The following is a 16,922-nucleotide window of genomic DNA, read 5'->3' on the forward strand; positions in this document are numbered from 1 at the left end:
TGCATGAAGTAAGTGTCTTGGCTATGCAGGTAAGTTTTGTGATGCTGGTAGAGAGTTCATAAACCTGCTGAGCACACAGTCAGACAGCTGACATGAAGGAAATCATCTCCTAACTTCATTTCCCATAACCCCTCAGGGGACAGAATAGTTAGCTACCATATACTAATTGTATTGATTTATAGAAAAAAATACAATATTCAAACATAAATCCACAATGATATACAGAAGTGCTGCCCAACCCTGTTCCTGGAGATCTACCGTCCTTGTCGATTTTCACTCCTACCCTAACAAAGCACATCTCATTCAACAGCTACAGATCTAATCGAGCTGCTAATTAGTAGAATCAGCTGTGCTAAAGTAGGGGTGAAATAAAAACCGACAGGATGGTAGATCTCCAGAAACATGGCTGGGCAGCCTTGATACACAGTATACACCTAACAGTGTATATATAAGTACACAAGGTTTGTTCCGGGGACTACTACAACTTAAGCTTATTTATATGTAACTTGGAAATTAATGTATAACTGAAAACATTTTCAGTCGGGAGAAACCGTGAACCTTATGTAAAAGGCAAACACAACTCAATATTCAAGGACATCGACAAACACAACTTAAGTGTAGTTAAACACTGGACATAATTTCTATCATATATTGAATAATATTATTACAGCATACATACTGCATGCGTTGCGAGTCCCTTCCAAGTCCCCACTCATCTCCTGTTATATGTACAGTAGGAGGAGTGTATGAGGAACATAACAAGCGCGAGACATAATGAAGTCTGAGCTGTTGCGATATCTGAACTCAACATTGTTCAGTTCACATGTGAACCGTCATCCCTGAAAACCATTGTCAAACAAGATTTGGGATCAATTCCCAGATGGGGAGTAGTGTTTACAAGATCCTTCCAAAAACCCACCTGCAAAGCACTGACTACCGTCCGACACAAACCCCCCCCCCCCCCTCCAGGTCATTACTCTCTTTACGACTGCTTTCATAACCCATCCAAATGTCTCCCAGTACAGAGATTGTATCGGGCCTGTCAATCAGAGGGGTGGTTGCATCACCATTTCTGTTCAGACAGAACCCAGACGGCTATCCACCTACTACATTCCTTAATTACACTCACATTCCTGTCAATACACACGACACTTCTATGACTTTGACAAATGAATGCAATTGTTAATTTTGGGGACTGCTTACATTTATAGTGTTGATATCTGGCTGCTAATCCCCCCCCCCCCCCGCTCTCTTAAAGTGCCATTGCTTTGTATATATGTTTCCCCAGGATCTGATTCATTTATGAGTTTTTTAATGCAACTGTTTACATGTTAAATGTTTCTTATTAACATATAAAGATTCAGCTAATGATGACTGCAATAATTTCCTTCAGTCAATGCACAGGTAATCACACAGTCACCATTTGTGCACAAGGTTGACCTTCACTGACTGGCTGGGATAGTAAGTAAGTGGGTGTGGCGTGGGTTGATGTGCACATAAGTCATGAGCTAAATTAATTTGTATTAAGTCTTAACGGGCTTGAGTAAAGGAAATATTCCAACGTTTATTTTTATAATTGTCAGAAATTAGACTTAAAGATCCTCTGGTGAGCTGTCACCTGGCTCCTGTTTGAAAAACAAACCCGTTGCATAGACAGAGGACCCATTGGGTAGTCATCGTTGGGTTGGATGGTGGTAATATGCAAACTGTTTCCCTCCTCATTATTCTTGATTGGTTGTATGACTGGCTTGATTTTTAGCGTTAGTTTTTTCAATTTCCTGGACAATATTAAAAACAAGGAAAACATAATATAATTATCATAATCATAATTATAATAATTACAACTCCACCTCTCTCCCAGTACCCAGAAATGGTGTATTTAATTTGAATGTGCTCCAATTTATGAAACATTGTCACACTGGCAATACATAGTTTCCATGAGCACAACTGCAGAATAAAAGGGAAATAAGAAGCATTCACACAAAAATAAAAAAAACCAACAGACCGTTTTGGGGGGTTGATTGCTGGCCAATATTGACCAATAAAGAGGAACAAAACTCAAGTGCCCCATCTGACTGATGTATACCACTGCAATAAAACTCAAACCATGTTCTCTGTCATATTCGGCACATGAATATTCCATGAAAGCTAATGGCGATTTCATTATTGATTTTGAATCTCATCGAAAACGTGCACAATACCATCCACATTTCCACAAAAGGCAAAATGTTTTCAAATGTCTTTTTCCAGCAAAATAAAACAAGCAGCAGACGCGTTCAATGGCCAGAAAGTGTGACTGAACACCTTGGGTTTAATCTCCTACATGTATGTGTGTAATGTTTCTTAACACGCTGATATCCCTTAGTGCTCATTGCTTGGAGGCTGTCCAGCAGTTCATTAAAAATGCTTACAGGCTTAATTTGACTTTATCCTGCTAAGGAGATTAATGATATCAGGTGCAGTCTTAAACCTCTGCTGAAAAGCTCTTATTGCATGTCTGATTTTGCACTTAACTTTCACTTCAAAGGCAACAGTCACATTAAAAGAAGATAATTATATATATATAATTTATTCCATAATTATTCCAGCATTTGTAATAGCAGAGAGAAAGAGAGAGAGAGATGCTTTAAGGCATAAAACCTTTCCATTAATCTTTGCAAAAAAAAGTGAAATGTGAATAAAAACATGAAACGTTACATGCAGAAATGACTGATCTGCTGAAGTCAGTCTGTTTTTGATCTGGTCCTCCTTTAAAAGTCTCTCTCTCTCTCCCTCTCATGATCATGTTCCAATTCAAATGTGCTTTATTTGCATGCTCACACCACATTGGACTAGTATTGACAAAGAAATATATATATACTGTATATATATATATATATATTGTCACGGTTTCTGTGCAGGTAGATCATTTTTCTGTGCCTGCACCGGCTCAGTGGTTAGCATTCCGATTAGCCACTCGGCTAATCGTTATTTTGGGGTGTGGGGACGATTCGTTCGAGCTTGCAGATTAGCCACTCGGCTAATCGTTATTTTTGGTTCCTGTGGGAGGATTGTTCCTGCTTGAACATTCCATGCATTCCTGCAGGGTTACCTCTGATCGGTTTCACCTGTGGGTTGCTCACATCTTCCGCTGATTACCAGCCACACCTGTGGCTGGGTATTTAAAGCGTCAGTAGGCAGTGGAACGGTGCTTGAGTGTAACGTGTTTTGCTCTAGCCAGTTCCCTGTCGTATTTCTGAGCAAGGTGTAAGGAATATAAGAACAAAGAAATTTAAAAAGAGTTCTGACTTCAGTTTGTTTGTTTTTTCTTTTGAGAAAAAGGTATTAGGACGGTATAGGTCCAGATTCTGAGGCTGGCGGTTTTAAGGGGTTATTGTGTCACCGTTGGGGCACAAACCTTTCTGCCCCTTACTAACTAGTTTCCCCCTGGTTTTAGTGGGCCTCAGATCGTCTTTTGTTTGTTTTTTTGAAAAGACATTTTCTTATTCTCTGCTTCGGGTCGAAGTTGTTTTTTCTTCTTTTCTTTTCCCTGTTCCTTTATTTTCTTTATATACTCCTTCTTCCTCAGTTACCCGTTTAGGGGTTTATTCATTTTTTGGGATACGTCCCTTAGGAGTATAGCACCCCCTTCTCATTTCGTCTCTCACGAGACTCAGTGGTTACTGGAGTGCCCCTTTGGTAACTTATAGATCCCGTTTGGTCGCGTCTGGTCTTCACACTTCCCCTCCCTCACATATATATATATATATATATATATATATATGTGTGTGTGTGTGTGTGTGTGCACATGTAATCTATTACACCTTATCAATTACCCATCTATTAAGTTGAAAATTCCACTTGACACACAACTAAGTTTAAAAGACGCTCCCAGACAGTTCACACTGCATGCAATATGGTAGGGGTCCTGGCATGGACTCCCAAAAAATCTATGTACTGTCAATAGGTCAAAAAACACAGATCAAAAGACACAAAAATACATTTTATGAAAACATCTGTCATGTTTCTGCATACGCCTCCTTTATCTGTCCTATGACTGACATGCAAGGAAAAAAATAAATACATCTGGGACTCTTCAAGACACGTTCCTTTAAAATAAATAAATAAATAAATACTTACATTAATACATAATTTTTGGGTTGTGACTTCATTAGCTTTCACAATCTGAATGCTCTAAATTCAGGAACCTTAAGGACTTAAGGCTACCATGTTATGTCACTGGATAATGTTATAACTTGCCATAATGTAATATGATTAATATTCATAATGTAATAAAGGCAGGAACTGCAATTACTTGCTGGACAATGGAATAAACTTGTTGAATGGATAATGTAATAACTTTCTGGATAGTGTAATACTTTAATCTGGAATCTTTAATTGAAATTATCATCTGTGTAAGAATTATTCAATGAATAATGAAATATGTGTAAGAGTTATTACATCATTAGTTTAACAGGTTTATAATGACCTTATCTGTCATAAAATGACATCTGGTTTTATTACATTATAAAATGCTAAATATACTACATCATAACAAGTTATTATATTAGTTGGTGTTATTATATTATCAATTGTTACAAGAAGCAATGGTACTCAAGACTGGAAAATGCAACTTGAGTATACTTGAGTTTGTAGTAACTCCAGTATAACCAGACACCGAAAGAGATTTATTATATTCTGTACAAAATACTTGAAGATGTGTGTCTGCCTCCCATATTGCAGAACCCATACAGGCTCATTCTCCAGTGACAAAAAAAGAACAAAAAGAAACTCATACTGCTCATGTCATCCTACAAATAATTCCTGTCTTCCATTTACTTTTTTTCCCCAAGAGAACCACAGTTTTCTCTCGGAATTTTCCCTCTGGTGACAAACCTAACCAAGCGAATGATTCATCTGTGTATGGCGCTCGCAAAATCCTGGCAGAGAACCACCCTCCCGCTACCGCGGTAAACCGTGCCACCCAGCGCCGCAGCCCGGGGTCCAGAACGAGGCACAGCCGCTTCCTTAAACATGGGCGTCGAACTCTGCCCGGGTGGGTTCCGTCCGTGTGCTATCAACGGGTCCACGCCTCAGACGGAAAAAACAGCGCCCGCGCGAACGTTCCGCAGTCTTAGCCTTCCTCGTTCTTCTGCTGAGCTCAATCTTGTTCCCTGAGAAGAGCTTTATTATTATTTTTTAATGTTGGCACGTTCATTGAACATGACTAATATTTAATCATATTCATCACTCACTTGAGATTAAATAGAGCAGTTAAGATACTCTCCCGGTTACGTTCATAGAGAACTTCTTCAACACTTGATAAAAACATTTCTCAGCAGGTGGTAGTCTGAACAGACCTAAGTTACACTGTTCCTTAATCCACTTTTGCAACTTTATAATTGCATGCTTACAACCTTCGGATTACGAGGGCAAGTTCTGCATATTTGTATTTGGTTGAAGTGACACCCCGCACACCAATACCCCTTAACCCTAACCCCCCCCCCCCCCCCCCCCCAAACCAAACACTAAACTTGTGCTTACATTTATTTGAAAGTTGATGGTGTAGACAAATAATGACGGAACCCAGGCCTCGGCACAGTATGGACAACTAAGCGCTTTCCCTGGGTTTTTTAAATCAGGAGAAGCCACAGTTTTGACCCAGGTTTTGACGCTACCTACGCTAGTGTGAGAGCGGCACTAGGAGCCGAGACCCAGGCCGTTGCGAACAGGTGTGAACATGTCCAAACAAGGTCACGGGCCTTGTGAAAACAAAGCAGCGAGGAAGAAACACGATTGGGTTTCAGGATGTAAGATGACACACACTATCCATGCTATCACAAAAATGTTTTTTTTTTTTTTTTTTGCTTCTGCTGTACGGTCCCAATCCTCAAACTACTCGTTGACCTGAATCAGCGAGGGCCGGCCACCCATCAGCTCGCCATCGCTAAGATCTCATCTCGAAAGCCCATTACCCCGCCGCGATCAGATCAGGCCCCGCACCGCGGACCTGACGATGTGCGATCGGTAAGAGACCGTTACAGTAAACCTCGAGCCGTGCGTTACTTCACGCCACGGGCCTAATCCTTAAATCCTCAATCGCCGGCCAAACCGCTTGCACCCGAAACGTTAGCGGACGCAGACAGCGAGCAAACGGCTCCCCGCCGGGCTTTTCCTCTCCGCGCTTCACTTCTCCAGCGTGCAAAAAACAATCCCTTATGTAACCCACGTTTGCGGAGCCTGTTTTTAAAAAAAAAAAAAAAAAAAAGAAGGAGAAAAGATCTTTTCATGACATCTGCAGACAGTTCACAAGTGTTAACTAATACCACCACTTGGAATTCTGCGGTCTAGACTTTCCATCAGAGGTGAAATGTTAGAGGCGGCGAGGGCGGCGGGGGTGGGGTGCGGCTGCGGCAGGTCCCTCCGAGAGGAGGTGGGTGGATGGGTGGGTGGCTGGGGGGGGGGGGGGGGGGGGGCGCGCCCTTTGTAAGCGGAGAGGTTTCGGGTGACGTCTGTGCTCCCGGGCCTGTGGTTCGACAGGTTACGGCCTGTTTTAGCTCCCGCCCAAGTTCATGTCAAGGTGCAGATCGGGCACTGGGAGACTGCTGAGAACTACAGCTCAGCTTTGCGATGGCCGCTCTCCCACTGCTGCCCAGGTCACTGTTAATGAAACCCCACTGCCCGTAATGAGCACCGAGACAGTCAGCAATGTCTTTGGAGGTAAGCAAAACAGAAAGAAAAATCACGGTGACCTTATTATACCACGTTTAAGGTTGGATTTATTCATGCATAATCACCCGTTTTCCTTCCGTTGTTTCAACTTTGTCAGCATCTGTATCTAATGAACTTTGGTGTCAGTGGTTAATATGCATTTTATTCTCAGTTAACAGAAGCAGACTACAGCACAATGCCGCAAAATTAAGCACAGCAGCTTTTCCCAACGCACAGAACACGCAACCGAACACAAAACTTTTCGATGCGCTTTTCTGTTCGTTTATGAAATCTGATGACATTTTCTTACAAAACTGATGACACCAAAAGAGAGAGGACCGTGAGAGAAGCAGAAAGTGCAAACTCATGCCAGGAAATGCCTGTGTTTGTACAAGAATACTGCCTGTACCGTCCATGGTATGATCTGTTGCAACAAAGGTTGACCTGCAAATGAGAAACACGGTACAGAATGCCAAAATTATGAGTCACAGACTGCCGGGTAATTGCTTCCACATTAGAGGTCTCCCCCCGAAGTGCCCTCAAACAGCCCCCCTTCCCCCCATTTTTAAAGTACAGAGGTTGTGACATCAAACATAATATTGCCACATGTTGTCAATAGGTTTGTTTTAACATTGTAATTTGCCCATTATATTGCGGTTCACCACAGGTTCTTCAAAACAAACTTCCACTGCACTGTCTCTCACATGAGGCAGCAAATCTGTGTCTTACCACCACAGCAGAGACCCTGCCTCGCAGTGCTCTCTCTCTGCATGCACAGTTTCCCAGGCTAGGTTTGAATTCCACCTCAGTCACCACTTAGGGAGGAGTTCAAATGGATGGCTGGAGCTTTTTAAGAACAGGTCGACCAATCACCTTCGATACTGTCACTTTTAACAATAGCTCTCATCAGAGGTGAGAAGCACAGGACTTTTGTATGTGTGTGTGTGTGTGTGTGTGTAAGAGAGAGAGAGAGAGAGATAGTGTCAGAGAAAAATGTGTGAATCTGTCAATAGGTATATGCATACATTTATGTGTGTGTAGGTGTCGGTGCCTGTGCGTATGTGTGGGTCTGTGCATTGCTGTGTGTGTAAGTATAAGGGCGTGTTTGTGTCAGAGGTGCTGGCAGAAAATATTTAGGGTGACAGATCTGAGAGCTACAGTACGTTCTTATCCCAGTCAAACCAGCTTTCTCTGCCAGGCTGGCACCGCACACCCCTGTGTCTCCACCTCTGCCGCATAATAGGCCCGGCTTTGTCTCGTCCGACGTCCCTGTTCGCTATTGTGCTCCGAGTCTCGTCATATCAGCCAAGGTGCCGGAGTCAGCCGGTGCCACAATGCAGAACAAAGCCCCCATACAGTTCGCTGCCACTTCCTGTGCGGCTCAAGGTGAAAATAATAGCGCAAACAATCAGACACTTCATTATAATATCGGTTTACAGATCCCAGACGCAAAAAAAAAAAGGGGGCCGTTTCATCAAGCTAATTGCCTGGCGAGGAAGAAGGAGCAAACTTTCCGCCTTGGGTCCATTATGAGGCTTTTTTCTTAATCACAAAGAGAGCTTGCGTTTCCCAAAGGGGACCTGCGTTCTAATTTACAATTGAACCGCACACCAAAGCTATCAATCTCACGCAGCACTTTCCCCCCTTTCTTCTCTTTCCCCAACAGTGTAATTGCAGCGAGGTTACAGAAAAAAAACAGCATGGAGAGAGAGAGAGAGAGAGAGATTTTTAAAAGTCGAAAAAGAGAGAGAAGGAAATATAATTATTGAAAGATTCTTTGTCGGATCTGAAGAAAGACAGTTCTGGCTAATAGCATCACGAAGCTGCTGAGCGCAGCGCTCGGACGGTGGAGGGAGCAGGGCGTGGGGGGGGAGCCGGGTACAAGGAGTGCCTCCTTTCCCGCTGCCAAATTTAAGAACAGAGGAAACATGCAGGATTTAATTAACTCACAGCTGCACCCATCCCGCCAAAGGCTACCCAAGACATCGCCCCGTCCCAGGAAAGGGGTGTTGGGAGCTGGAATATTCTCCTTGTGGGCCCAGGGGCGGAGGTAGATGGGTGGAAAGCTTGTTTTAACAACACTGGGCTAATGTTCTCTTTAAGTACATGATTATGGGTGCCATTGATTCCAGTCTGAAACGGTTAACAAGTTCTACCCACTCATTCATTAAAATATCCAGAAATAAAATAAGATGCTTCTGAAAAGGCTCTAAAGACAAAACAATCATTTCAGGAGTGAGCGTGAATGCAGGGACTTCACGGCGAACATTACATAACCGTGATACTTTTATTACATACATTTTATTTGGAAAGCACACTGGCAGCCACATACTTCTGATCGTTTATTTCACCTGGAGCTTTTCGAAACAGCTAAATTCTACAGTGGGATCTGGCTGCGTCACAGGTCTCCACACAGGTCTCCCTCAGGCCTGTGGCTGCGGGGGGCTTGACATGGTATTTCCATGGAATCCCCCGCCCTTCCCCCAGGGTGTCACCACCCCACCACCACAGCCTAGAGCTCCCCTCCTTGAAGCCTCAAACGATGATATTTTTTGGTCATTAACGAGTTCATACAAAAAACTCTCAATGTCATCGGTGCAGATAAGGCCGGAATAAAGGGCCGCTTTGTCCGCGTAATGACAGGGTCTCCGCCCGCACCCCGCCCCCCTCCCCCCTTCCCCGAGATGTCACGGGTCAGCCCCGGTAAGAATGCATGCGACCGATCATCTGGCGATCCTTATCTCACTGGCCCCTGAGCTACCCGCGACAGGGGCCCCCCCCTTTTTTTTTTCGGGGTCCCGGCCCGTGAATGAACAATGGCGGTCTGGGACCGACGCGCCCGCCGCATGCCGGCCCCCTATATACGAACGCGCGATGACACGAGCGATCAATACACCAATTACCCGACAAGTTATTGGAGCTAGCGCACAAAAACACGGCAGAAGCTCTGGAGGTCTCCGCGCGCTCGATCTCCGCCGTCCGCGCGGGCCGGGGTCTCAAAGCCAGGCTGCTCGCAGCGCCCTCTCTGACGATGGACGAATCCATTTCATCCCCTTTTTTCCCCCCGCCCTGTTAATTCTCATTCCCTGACAGAAGTGAACTACGTGAACTCTCCTTCACCTCAGGGCTACAAGCCACTGTAACTGATGTGCAGTGATATCAACATGCCACACATCAGTGCCTGCGCACTACTTATCCTGGCTCCGGTTTCCTCCCCCCCGCGCTGAGGATCTCAACCGAAGGCAGATTCACGCAGTGAGCACGGCACCGGGGGCGCTAACGAAGCGAACGTGCTGCCCGTTTCAGCCTGAAGAATGAAAGAATGAGTTTTCACATAGAGGTACACTCACACACACACACAAAGCTAGCGTGCGTTATCTAGCATATGTGACAGTCTGTTTGTACTCTTAAACGATACATAACACACGGCATTAAGAAGCCCTCCCTCCGCGCGCTTGTTCTTGCAGAGCGGAACATTGGCCGCTGGCAATAGCGAGGGCGACGTGCCATGCAGGGTGACAAATTACGTTCTTTAGTGACTGTGCCCCGTCTAATAGGGCGGGATTTCAAAGGTTAAGGGGATGAATTTCAGCCGCCGCGGACATCATAAAAACCGGACAAATTGTGATATAACGAGTTATGAAACCCGAACCTGACCCGCGCCGCTCGACCAAGCACCACAATCGCCACCCCCCCCCCCCCACCCCCGAACTTCCCCTCCCCCCCTTCGTCCCGATGGACTCAGATTTAGGTCTTGTCCCGGCTTGCGGACAAAGGCCCGGATGCCCTCCCCTGTGCCCTCGTCCTGGTACCGTTTGTCTCGCTGCACTATGAAATCGAAACTTCCCCCTCCCCCGGCCTTCCTGAGCCACGCGGGACAATCGGCCATGACGCGGGAAGGGCCGCCGTCCGCAAAAAAAAAAAAAGAACCACAAAGCGCAGTGACATTCACGCCCTCCAGAGAGGTGCTTTGGAATGAATGGCGGGCTGCGGGGTTTTTTTTCCCCCGCTGCTTTTGTGCAAGGTACGCTGGACCGACGGGTCAGACGAAACGACACCTCGCTCCCGGGAAGCGAACGCGGGTGACTCCTCGCATGGCTAGAGGAACAAGCCGCATAAACATGCGCAGAACAGCAGACAACAAACAGGGGGAAAAAAAAGTACACCAAGCCACAGATTAGGCAGTGGGTGCGGCGTCTTGTGGGTGGGGCTCTGATGAGGTCGCAACCTTGGAGACGGGACATGCCGCTTCAAAAGACTCACATTAAAGGGATTTCTACCTCTCCGCAGGTCTGCAGTCCACTCCCTCAACGCAGCATGTGGGAGGGGTGAGCAAACCGGGGCTGAGCCATTAGTTCTGGTGACTGATACGGTTTCCTGTGGGTAGATAGCCTGTACTACAAATAGCCAGGATTTTTCTTCGGAACTGTCTGTTACCTCCATAAGTTCAGTCTAGGCTTTGGCAAATCCTATAATGCAAGATTAGCCCTTTTGACCTCACAGGCATACTACTGACATTAGCTAATGAAGATGCCAAGAATTAGTGCCTCAAAAGCTCCTCCATCTTTAATTCCACGGCTAACTTACTCATCCACTCTGTTGCCAAACCGTCATTGTTCTAGTCTACTCTAGTGTCTACATAGTCAGGCTGGAAACTTTGTACCTATGGGAGGTATTAGGCTAAAGGTTTTGTGATGATACTTCCGTAGTGTAATAACACACCACTGAACTCTCAAATGTGCATTTGTCTTTGTAAATGTCCTACTATAATATCCCTCTCAATGTAGTTGTCAATGGACTGTTCTTGCTGACAGCCTAATGTCCTGCATTAACAATCAAAGTCACCTGAGGAAGAGTTGCTCCTCTGTTTATCCTTCCATATCGCACTAATACACGAGCATCACAATCATCGAATGTGAATTTTGTCCCCTACTTTCCCATAGATCTAAATGCATATAGTCTGTATTAAAAGGAAATAGTGGTTGGTTTTTATTTTGGATTGAAAAGAATTGTCCCAATCAGTGGTATTCAGTGAAAACGTACCTTTATTCGATTGTCATCACAATCGTGCTAACGTGCTAAATAAGCGCCACACTGTTAACAGTGATATAGCTAATCTGTAAACCACAGATACTACTGACACTTGTAACCATGTGAAAAAAGGTGGAGCAGAAGAAAATTACAATAAGTACATAAACTGAAATAGCCCTGAAAAATGCTTGTGGTCTGTATTAATAGGAAAGAGTGGCTGGTTTTTCTTTCTTTTGGACTGAAAGGAATTCGCAATTCAATGATGTTCACAGGCACGCAATAGTCAGTTTATTGCCAATATCCTGAATAAGACATGGCTACAGAGATATAACACTACATTTACACCGCCTGGTAAAAGTGACCCAATTCCGATTTTTTGCTCACATGTGGCACAGGTCCAGATATGTATTATGAACATGGGACTGGATATTTTCAGATCCGTTTTGGGCCACATTCATATGTGGAAATAAATCCGATAGGAATGCGACTGGTCATTGCGATCCACGCGTAATTCAAAATGGGATATTCTCATACTTTTTCACATTTGAGTGTATCGTAATTTACAAGCACAACCACTCATGCTGGTTACATAAAATGCTTAAAGAAATTTAATGGAGGATGAAGGCTCATTTCAGTGGAGGAATAAAGCCTTATTCAGGATATTTCCTTATGCTGAATAATATCAGATTATGAATGAGCATGTAAACGTACCCAGTGACAACTTTCCTTTATTTGACTGTGATCATAATTATGCTAAGGTGCTAAATAAGCATCACTCTGTTAGCAGCCAACAGACACAATTTAGAGTACTTCATATGGAACTGGTTTTAAGTATAATAAAGTTGAAGATAAAAATCAATCTCGCAGTCTCTTTGTTATTATGAAAACAATTTAGTGTGACAACCCCTTCATTTTAATTTCCTGCGCAATGTTCAAAGGCACAGTTATGTTACCACATTAGTTGCAATTAAGTTAAAAGGAATGTGTTACAGAAGGGTTGTTGATCCTTACTAAAATTGCCCAACCTCGTTAATCCAGAAAAAAAGAAAAGAAAAAACAGATCCAGGCCATTATCTGGCCGAAGCAAAGTCCTCCACTGCTGGTATGTGTCACTTACTGGCCAGCACCGGTACACTAAGTGGAACACTTGGTCAGTAAAAGCAAAAAAGTGACCCTGATTGGACTTTAGTCACTTCTTCAGTGATGGTCAGCATAACTGCATGTGTGATGGTCACAACCACATGTGTGATTTGTGCCCGTACGATGCAGCTAAGTTTTTCCCTCTTCAATTTCTGAAGTGTTTTTCTTCTTTTGAAAAAAAAAAACAAAACAAAAAAAAAACAGCCTTGAGTGCTTTCACATATGCCAACCGCCAAATGATCGGTGCTGTCGAGCGCAACTTTGGAGCTTCAGTGCATCAGGCTTGGCAGGTATGATTTGGCTGCATTACCAGGTTCTGTGGGTGAGAAGACCAGAACCTACTCCCATTCAGGATAACGTCCCAAGTGCTATTTTGGCCCCTATTTGCAATTTAACTCAATAACACGTATCACACAAATGGGTTCATGGCTAGTGTGCACCAAAGAATAATGAAATGAAATGAAACATAGACAGGTGTACTATATTTGTCCATAAAATGATCATTTGTCCAATGGAAAGGACATCTTGATGAGTCTTCAACAGTCTATATATTGCGAACTGCTATCTGTACAAATGAATCCCAGCTGAGACAATGACTCTTCTCATAGAAACATACAGTATTGCGAAGGTTTTTAAGGGAAAATATAAATCCAGTGAGTTTCTTACCTATCGAGCTGGACAGGCCAATTTTGGGTGTGCGTTGTACATTTTCCCCACACGCTCGGCATTGATTGAATAACTGAATGGGAATGACACGAGCGCCCCTCCCATTTCCTGCCCACAGTTCTGCTCCGGAAAAGTGACCAAACAAAAATGGCTTTTGTAAATCAACCGGTATGCCATATGTGTTTGAGCCAGAGTCATATCTCAAATTTATAGCCATGGAGGAAAACCAGGACCCCAGTTCAAGAATCAAAGGTCCTGCAGAAGCTGTCCGAATGGTAAGCTTTTTATATCAAATTGCAAACTATAAGTTACTTTCGCATACCTATAGCTACTTAGCTAGAGAGCTGTAAAGTGCATTGACGACTTATGGCTACGCTCTTACTATTGTAGCTGATTATAGCTACTTGTAGCTGGGAAGATTAAAAATGGCATGACAACACATTTAACATCAGTTTTAATACCAGTTTTGCTAGTCATGTTTGAAATCTTGCTTGCTCATTTGTCATAAATACACACTAGTCTGTGGTTGTGCTGAATCACTTTTGAATCAATTTTGGAAGAAATAAAGTGCCACAATTGCAATTGTCTAGGCAAAAAAACTAAAATGAATTTGCACTTTTTTAGTTTGCAATGAAATACTGGGAGATTTCATATATACAGCAGATTAAAGTATACACGTCCTGGATCAAAAACTTCCTGACCACAAGTTCATAAAATCTAAGGGTGGATATGTAGAACTACTAAAGATCTATGGAGCAAAAACTAAGCAGTGTACCCAGTGTCTCCAAATCTACCAAACATGTCTAAATTATGCATTGCTGTAAATTACAACAAATTCACGTATTTCACTACAAGTCAACTGTTTTTACTCAAGAAACTCACTGTTGCATCATTTTCAAAAGGTAATTACAAGCTTTCTGTAAGTACAGTGGTCTAAAATAGTTAGGGGTCTAGAAATATATCCAAAATCTCTCTAAAAAGGAATATAATGTTTTTTATCCACTGTAAAGCATATAAATGAGCCCCCTATAAAGGTTTAAGATGAAACATTTATATCAGATTTAAACAGAATGCAAAAATATTGTCACACAATGCTGTACAGTACTTACATGTGTAATAATTAACTCTTGTATGTATTTCTATACTCTGTACTCTCGTATGTTTTCTTTTATGGGCATGGGACGATATGAAAACATTTTTTAACCGTCCACCACGGTTTTGGCAGTGTTCCAACACTCTCTGGTCACTGTTGCGTGCATGACAAAAACTATTACACTATTAACTAACAGTTGCATTACAGTGTGAAATATCCACATTATATAATACCAATAACCTATTTAAAGACACTCAATTTCAAAAATAACGTATATAACCGAAATATTTTGAGCAGTAATACTTACATAGCAATGATGAAATGTTATCTGTATTCAGTAGATAGAGACAGAGACAGTAAAACAACAGTTCTATCCGCTTCTGTTTTGCTCCAGAAAACGATGTCAGATAGGTGTATCAGCAAACATATGCCTTAGCTATGCCCAGAAGTCCTCAATAATAACAGGATTTTCCAAGAAATTGACAATGTTTGATTAGGTGCCGCGTCTTTTACTGCTACCACAGAGTGAAAATGTGAGTGAATGCGATGACAAGAAAATCTTCGGTTATGCTGACCTATAAAACGCTATTCCAAAAACAAAATTAGACATGTTATACATCGTTAGAAAGCTTATACTCTCACCTACTGAATAAATGAATTGTCAATCAAGTCAGACTGTACTAAAAAGAGCGACAACGCCGTAAACAACACGTGGTATTATGCACAGCTATTTTGGAAGGTACCCAGGCGTCACACATACGTGTATATTTCCCAAACGGATTGCCCAAGACAATACATGACCACACAGTCTCAAAGGGGACATCTCTGCGCGTAAAACCAATGGTAAGGTTGTATATTTATGCAATATTTAGTCCCAGATATTGACTGTAGAATGACATGGTATATTTTTTTAAAAACTTTGTCTCGTTTATTTCGTTATTCAGTGAGCAGTGTTTTCACTGCTGTATTGCCATATTTTAGGGCTAATGTCGGGTTTATCTGGTTGCTATGATGGAATACGATTTTTTAGTGGTGAAAGAATATTTTTATGAATGACCAGATAGACAATATTGCCCATTATGTCATGGGTGGGGGGTGTAGTTGCAGATGAAACTGCAGGGATGGGGTGTGTGTTAAATGAACGACCAGAACGACATTGGTGGCGCTGCAAAACTCCGTATTCGGCATAGTTATCATTTATCGTCTACTAATGAAACTAAAACAATGCGTTTATGTTTTTAACTCGTACTTTGGTTGCAGTTTGGTTTGGTTGAATGTCTGAGTTCAGTAATCTCGGCATGCCGGCGTGCCGACCACTAGGGGGTTTGCGCTAAAACGTTAACTGGATTGTGCTCTGTGAAAGTGTTTGTATTGACTGCATTGTAACTGGAAGGCTAGAGTTTTTCTGAGTAGCATCAGAATAATTATGTTCACATGTTCGGTTTTTAGAGAATATCATAAAAAGCCGTCTACCCTTGCTTACCACCTAGCTAGCTGACAAACAACAACATTAAAAGAACAGCACAAAACACTTTAAGATAGTCACAGACTTCAGGCTATAATTGCATAGATTATTTGATATACCTGACTACCCCAAACACAGCAATTCTCCATCACATTTGGCCTATCTTAGACACATTCACTAGCTAGTAGTAACTTGCTCTAAAAACAACATGAAAGTATCATCAAATAAAAGGTGGCAGATGTTTTATTGTTCTGTTCCAAGGTGTGGAAACACAGCCGTCGGATTAATCTCCCCTTGTTGAGTCACAAAGCCGCTGAAAGCTGTCTGCCCGGGACCGGAGTGCTCATTGAAAAGCAGAAGAGCATACGAAAGGGAAGACGACCGTGAGGATGCCAGGCGATCCCAAACGTCAGGAAATGCCTCATTCTTCAAGCACCGTCGCATCCCCCTGAAACAACCAGAAAAAAGTCTAACACAGACTTGAATACACAACCCTTGAACTTTGAGCTTTGACCTGTTTTTTTTTTTAGTTAAAAAAAAAAAAGACTCCGTAAATGAGAAAATGGGTCTTGGGAGGTAATTTGAATCAAGCGTTGTAGCATTCAGCCGGAGAAGCGAGGATCACCTGGAGCGGAAGGGGAGGGGGGAGTGGGGGCCTTGATGCAGGCAGGTATAGTGGGTGATGGCGGGGTTATCACAGGCGAGCAGAAGCAGGGAGCTGCAGGTGCGAGGCCGATGCTGCGGCAGACTTTACGGGCGATCGCTGAAGGGACTTCCACCGCCGCCGGCGTTTCATCAGGCCCGGGCGCGCTAAACGGGCCCGTGGCTCTTTGATGG

At 43.1% G+C, this 16,922-nt stretch overlaps 1 long non-coding RNA gene across 1 annotated transcript; it reads left to right on the forward strand.

Moving 5' to 3' along the window:
- Positions 1 to 13,296: 13,296 nt before the first annotated feature.
- Positions 13,297 to 16,591, forward strand: LOC135242087 (uncharacterized). The gene is made up of 2 exons (XR_010326215.1): positions 13,297 to 13,802; positions 16,347 to 16,591. It is a non-coding gene; the product is annotated as an uncharacterized LOC135242087 (long non-coding RNA).
- The last annotated feature ends 331 nt before the right edge of the window (positions 16,592 to 16,922 follow it).

Source organism: Anguilla rostrata, chromosome 16 (assembly GCF_018555375.3).
Source record: "Anguilla rostrata isolate EN2019 chromosome 16, ASM1855537v3, whole genome shotgun sequence".
Lineage (NCBI taxonomy): Eukaryota > Metazoa > Chordata > Actinopteri > Anguilliformes > Anguillidae > Anguilla > Anguilla rostrata.